Source organism: Dreissena polymorpha, chromosome 14 (genome assembly GCF_020536995.1).
Source record: "Dreissena polymorpha isolate Duluth1 chromosome 14, UMN_Dpol_1.0, whole genome shotgun sequence".
NCBI lineage: Eukaryota > Metazoa > Mollusca > Bivalvia > Myida > Dreissenidae > Dreissena > Dreissena polymorpha.
In genome coordinates, this window is record NC_068368.1 from 62,494,511 (window position 1) to 62,502,066 (window position 7,556).

A 7,556-nucleotide genomic window follows, 5' to 3' on the forward strand; every position below is an offset into this window, starting at 1 on the left:
TTTATTGATTCTGATAAGTTAGCGGCCGGCACGGACATGAATATTAACTGACGAAAACCTCTTCGCTACTTTCCGAAAATCTTCGACATGTTGCAAATATCCGTAATATTCCGCATTGTACTCACCAGAAATTGCAACTAGAAAGACTACAATAAATCAGTTAGCTACGGCTCGGGCGGGGATTTACCTTTTATCCCTGTAAGGGACCTAATGCCCCAGACTACCGGCTATTTTTTCCGGAATTCGAACTTGATACACTTGATATCCCTGAATTAAATATTTATATCCGCAATTTTGATCTCTAGAGTGCTGACTGTTAGTATTGTATTTGACTGGAATGACTGTCGATTATGTGTTTTTAAGATTAAAACAAGCTTACGAAGAACTTTGTGTTTGCTTTTTTGTACGCTTTCTTTTTAAAAATGTATTGTCCGCCACGGACGCAAAAATTGACCAAATGTACCAGATTGTGGTCTCTTTAAAGTGCTATGTTTTTACTGCCGAGATATCTTTAACAAACTACACATTATTGATCGTGGACGTTTTATACTCTTATTGAATTTGTTTCCCCAAAATATGCTCTTCTATTAGTAGATGTTTAGGTGACGATGTTCTAATTATAGATCTTACACGGCCAAGAAACACTAGATAGGTCTTTGCAAAGAGAGCTGTTGGATATCGTGAATGCGTTCAATGTGGCCTGTTTATTTCAGAAAGCTATGTGCAATGTTTTATGGGGATTTCTATCAAATTGCCAATTGCAAAATTTGATTTAATTAATTCGGACCTACAAGCGGGAAACTTCTTCATTAAAATTCAATGGGCTTTTAAGAAGTTCGTTGATAGGCCAAATTTGACGTTAAACAGCAACGCCAAAAAAATTGCTACTCAGTCTTATTTATCACTTTTTTTGTAAGATTTACCAGTAGACGTTCTTCAGTGAAATTAAGCAAACACACAGTGCCGTCAAATTTGGAAGGGTATTTAGGTAAAAATTACATCCTTCTTTGTGACTGTGTCATGATTCTTGATGGTACTTTCAATTAGTATGTAGACACCTTTTCATGCTTGATGACACTTACATCTTGCCTGATGTCCAATGTCTATTTACATTCTGCTTAATGGTATCATGCATGTGTACAGATGCAACATTCTTGTTCGTTAATTGCATGCTGCATATATGTATGTTGGTTTGTGCAAAGAGACTTGTGCAATAGGCGCAGTGCATAATGAAATCAAATATTAATGCGTTTAATAAATTAACGCGATGGTAAGATGTGAGTTTCACCCAAGCACAAAGCAACATACTATCATGCATGATACAATGATGTCAATTGACAGTCATTCCGAAATGCTACGGAGGACCACGGAAATTTACGGCGTATAACGGAAATTTTATGTTATAGGAGAAGTTGCGCACCTTTGTAAGATATTTGCTACTGAACCGAAATTAACCGCGTGTTTGTAGACTTAACTTTTTTTGGTTAATGACTAACCATAATTTTTGTACAGTAATTTACCTTCAATAACCAAAGAAAGTCTATGGATATATTTCAATATATGCTACTAATGCATGTATGCAGAGCTCCAGATAAGACGCTTAAAGTCGTAAAAAATTGAATTAAATTTAGTAAAAAAGTAGACTTAAATTCTGTGCGTACGGTTACACATTGGAAAAAATAAATAAGAATTCAAAATGTGTGATCATGCGTAAAACTCAATATCAATGCATATAATGTAAACATTTTATCAATGAGTTCCCACTCGTCTAGGCCCTCATTACAATTATGAAATCAACAGCACTTTAACGTTATTATGAATAACAGACCATCTTTACAACAGTCGAAAAGCCGAACGTTTTCCATTATCTGGTCCTTTTATCGCAAAAAGTCTGCTGTAACCCGGCAATTGTCATTAGCTCTTCTTAGACTATAAACCTAAATGCGGATGTGCCAAAAATTATATTACCTGAAAAAAAAAATAATTAATAATAGACTTTAAGGCTGGATTATTATAGAGTGTAAACCAAGATTTTGCTGAAAAAGTTATCTGGAACTTTGCATGTATGTTGAGAGGAAATCGATTACATAATTTCAAATTTACTAGAGTACTTTTATATTGCACCACATAAAATGCTTTAAAACTATAATATTGAAGTGCACATATAAACTTTATTATAGATGGGTAGGTATTTCGTGTCAATCTCTTTCACATATGAAAGAGCTGTTGGTCATGCTGCTTTAAGTACATATAGATGCATGACACAATTTAGATTAAGCAAAATAAAACACTAGGTATTTGCCAAGAGTCAAATATATACGAGCAGTAAGAGCGTAATCGTGCACAGCGAGACTTACTCATGTAGAATTTAAAACTCTAATTGCTTTCTTTCGAAATAATTTCATGTGTCCGATCTAATATGCAATATGCCCGGTGTTTTTTTTGCGGATTAATGTTCCGTTTTAGATCCATAATTAACGAATGCCTCAATATTTTCAAAAATTAACACCGGAATAATGTTCACCGACATTTTTTCATACAGATTGGATATAAATATTATAGAGCTTAACAAAAAATACATTAAGCCCTGTTCTCCCGGCACACGTGCTGGACACACAGGTGGTTAGCGTGTGGCTATAATAATAATTAGTGAAAACATCTTTTGAATGATAAATAATCATATTAAAACGAAAAATCAAATTTTTCTATATAAAAAAAAAATCACTACCGTTTTATATATAACAAGGTATCCAACTCGAAATCATCCGAAACGGGGTGCATCGTTTTGAGCAGCCATTACTAAATTAATTTTGCAGCGATTTTCATGACCCGGTCTTATTCAACGCAGAAATGAATTTCCTTTTAGGAAATGTATATATATTGTTATATTTCTACACATGCTGGGTCAAATTTTAAGAAATAAAGCTATACATAATTCGCTTGACCCAGTTGTTATCGATCAGACCGTATTTATGAATGAAATCTCCAGTTGTAAAGACACAACTCCGCATTGGAGCAATGAAATCACTCTTGTGTTTAAAATGTCAGTTCGTTGAAATGTATGTAAACAAAGGTTTGAAAATGCGCTGGACAGTTAGTTTTGATGCATAATTCTACGGCAAGCACGGTAAGAATGTTTTTTTCATACGTTTTATTGAATAATGGTATCGAGGTTCGTGAACTTTGCAGGGAAAATGCCCATTTCCCCGTGAAGATTTCAGTCATGAATACTGTCTGATCGATCACAGCTGGGTCACGCGAGTTGTGTATCGTGTTATTTTTTAAAAGTTGACCCAGTATTTGTAAAAATATTGCAAGACATATACATTTCCAGAAAGGAAATTTATTTCTGCGTTGAATAAGACCAAGATCGTGAAAATCGCAAAATTGATGAAGTAATGGCTGTTTAAAACGATGCATCCCGTTTTCGGATGATTTCGAGTTGGATACCTTGTTGAATATATATTTAACTTATTTTTTTTTAAGAAAAGTTGATTTTTCGTTATAATATGATTACTTATCATTCCAAAATATGTTTTCACTAACTAGTATTATAGCCACACGCTAACCACCTGTAGCTGGACACTTTTAAAAAACACAATACAAATTCAAGTACTTATGCACTTAATTGATTGTAAACAATGACGGTTGAAATCCGTGCGTGGGAATTTTTCTGGTAACCAAGAGCGACGTCAACGTTCATGACAAACCTGTTTATATGACATTTATTTATTGATTTTTTCCAACTTGATTGAAAATTATGTTTTATGATATTTTAATACATGTAGATGAAGTAGTTGTTTTCTCAACGAGGAGTACAATAGTTGTACAGTACTAGACACGAGTACTTGTAACTTTCAGGTTTCTCTGTATACCACAGACATTATATAGTCATAAAATGATAAATATGTGTTTAATAGAAATTGTAATTATAGCATGGTAAATAGACTAGAGAAATCTGAAAGTTTCACGCACAGGTCTGTGGCAATGGGGGTTTTGGCTACTTTATAAATATGAGGTCGATATGCAATGCACATCGGTAGATTACGTCTACTGTAATTATTTGGACTAGGGAAGGGCCACAATTCCAACACATCAGCCCCGTTATGTTCTGAATAAAATACATGTATAATTTCTTGAGTGCCAATTGCATCTTACAAATATCAAAAACATTCACGGCAGTCAATTCATTGTGTAAACGTACTGGTCTTCATGGCAATAATGAACGTATTTAGTTTAATGGAGATTATATAACGAAGGGAACTATTTCAGCTTATTCAGTTTACTAGTCAAAATGATTCGGATGTTTTTCGCTTTTTTTCCGAAAAGTAATTTATTCAACATACGGAAAATAAACGCGCGCCACCTGATGTCATAATTTAGTAACTTGCATTCTGCTTACTGCCTGTTGCTAACTGCCGTGTTAATGACGCTTAGTGGCAAAACCGATTATGACTGGTTTCAGGAATAATGAACACACAAACATTGGATAGTCACCAAGCATGTTGAAACAATCATCAAGTATAACCGATAGAGAACAAGCATGTTGGAACTGTCATGAAGCATGTTAGAATAAACATCACGCATAATGTAAATATTATTCATGAATGATGTAATGTTGCAGCAATCATCAAGTATAAACGAATAGACAACAAGCATGTTGGAATTGTCATAAAGCAAATTAGAATAAGCATCAGTCATAATGTAAATATTCACCACGAATGATGTAACTTTTACCTAAATATCCTTCCATAGACATGTGTTGTTACTAAAATAGACATAGAGATTTGAGCATTGAGAGTGACCTAATCATACTGTGCTTTAGCAGTATTTCGGAATACCGTTAGTGCCATCGTGGTTACACATTAAAATCCAGAGGGCGAGAACGCGAGAAACGCGATAGTACGATGGCGACAATGTGACAATACGATGATGACAGGGTGACAATACGATGGCGACAATGCGATAGTACGATGGCGACAATGCGAGAACGCGATAATACGATGACGACAATCAGACAGTGCGATGACGACAGTGCGACAATACGATGGCGACAGTGAGATAGTACGATGGCGACAATACTACAGTTCGATAGTGCGATAATACGATGACGACAGTGCGAAAATACGATGACGACAGTGCGACAATACGATGGCGATAGCCGACAGTGCGATAGTACGATAATGCCAATGCGATAACGCGATAGTATGATGGCGGCAATTCGAAAATGCGATGGCGACAGTGCGACAATACGATGGCGACAATGCGATAGAACGATGGCGACATTGCGATGATACCACGGCGACAGTACGATATGACTATCGCATTGTCGCCCCCGTACTATCGCACTGCCGCCATTGTATTGTCGCAACTGTCGCATTGTCGTCATCGTACTAGCGCGTTTTCGCAATCGTACGAAACGCATTGTCGCCATCGTATTGTCGCACTGTCGTCATCGTACTTTCGCGTTCTCGCATTCTCGCCCTCTGGATTTTAATGAGTAACCACGGTGGCCCTAACGGTATTTTGTACAGTAAAGTGCGTAAAATCTGGTTTGGAATAACAATTTTTATGCCGAAAACAGATGTTGAAAACCCGACTTTGTTTATAAGTAGTAGTCTAAATATACAATGAGTTTTCCGAGCATTAAATAAACATATTAAAATAAAATTCATGTTCGTATCAGTTGAAGTTCTTGTTAATAGTAGAAGCAAAGAACACAATAAAACGCTGATTGGGCTTACTAATTTGAGGCAAGAAAAAAACACATCGCGCTATTATATATAACATATAACGCGCATCCGCAAAGTTCGAGCGCCCGTCTCGGTGCCGTCGTTTCCGGTGAAAGTTTCGCACAGGAGCTACCGAGTTTGGATATGAGACCACGAATCATGGCTTGACTTTATATATCAGTCAGCGTAGTACCTGACCAGACTGCGCGGTTGGACAAGCTAGGATGGACCAACTTCGGCCGCATAGGACATAAGACCCATTTTCGCATGACGCGGGTCATCTGACCTTTATAATGTGTATATAGCTTTGAATGGAATTTGCACATAGTTTTTGGCATGGATATATTGTTATGTTAATGTGTTGCACGCTTTCAAAAGCAGAGGGCATATATAAGATCAATTATACTACGGAGTTCATTTTCTGTTGCAAAATGAAATGCAATAAAGATTGTTACTCAGCGGTGTGGTACAGTATGACAGCGTGTCCTGTCCTGCGATGCATTTATACTGGTTCTAAGCTGGCATACTCACCAATTGGACTCAACCATCTGCTCGAACAAGAAATGATAATTTCTACTAGCATAAACCTTTAATTGTACTCATTTTAAAACTATCATGTTATTTATATTATTCAATTTATTATTCAAAATTATAATTATTATTTCCTTTCATTTTTGTTTTTTCGCATTAAGAAACTTATTCGGCTACGAACTGAAAAATCCCTTGGAAAAAAATCCCATGGAGAAAAAAAAATCCCATGGGATTTAAAATCCCATGGGATTTAAAATCCCATGGGATTTAAAATCCCATGGGATTTTTATTTTTTTTAAACACGACTAAACGCATTAAAATATCGTAGTTGTTCATCATTTCATAAATATGATGTTTCTGAAAGTTTCATGAATAATCTCCCAAAATAAGAAAAAAATCCCATGGGATTTTTTTCTCCCATTTTAAAATGGGATTTTTTTATTACTAAATATTTTTATATATAATTGGCATAAACCAATATACAGTCCTTAAATAACGTTAAAATACTTGCAAACGCAAATAAAACACGTTTTTTAAAATGTTCAAAATCCCATGGGATTTTTCTCCCATTTGCAATTATGGGAGAAAAAAAAATCCCATGGGAGAAAAAATCCCATGGGAAAATCAAAAATCCCATGGGAAAATGCAAAAATCCCATGGGAACCCCAACTTTGCTTATAAATTTCATAGTGAAGAAAACGCGTTTTTTGAGTGGAAAATAACCAATTATTAATCAACGATAAGACTTTTATCGCATACTATGTCTCAAAGTAGCAATCTTTAAGAAAAAGGGTACTTAAGTTTGCGAAATTTCGGTTTCGCAAAGTTTTTCCGGTGGCCGTTATGGACAATATACTCCAGTTATATGAATAGTTGGTATGTGTTCATGTTTACACTTTGCTCGAAAGGGTGGATATACATAATTTTTAACAATGTCAACCACGTCAGTATTAAAATGTATACATATGCTGATTGTTTTACTAAGATATAAGAATAATTAATACAAGAGGCATTACCTGTGGGAAACATTCTTAACTGATTTCCTTTTTTATACAAATTATCTGAACTTAGAGTAACACATAAAGCATGTCCCTTATTCAGATTTTGGTCACCTTCTTACCCTGCTGGAATTGAAATAAAATAGGACCGGCTTATAATCTGAAGTAATATGATTACATGTAAAACTCCCTCCATTGAGAAATGGATAAAATATCGTCTTAGTTATTGCCTGCATAATTTGACTAATGTGTTTCCAAATAATATCAGCATTGTTGGTTTTGTGAGGACGTAAGT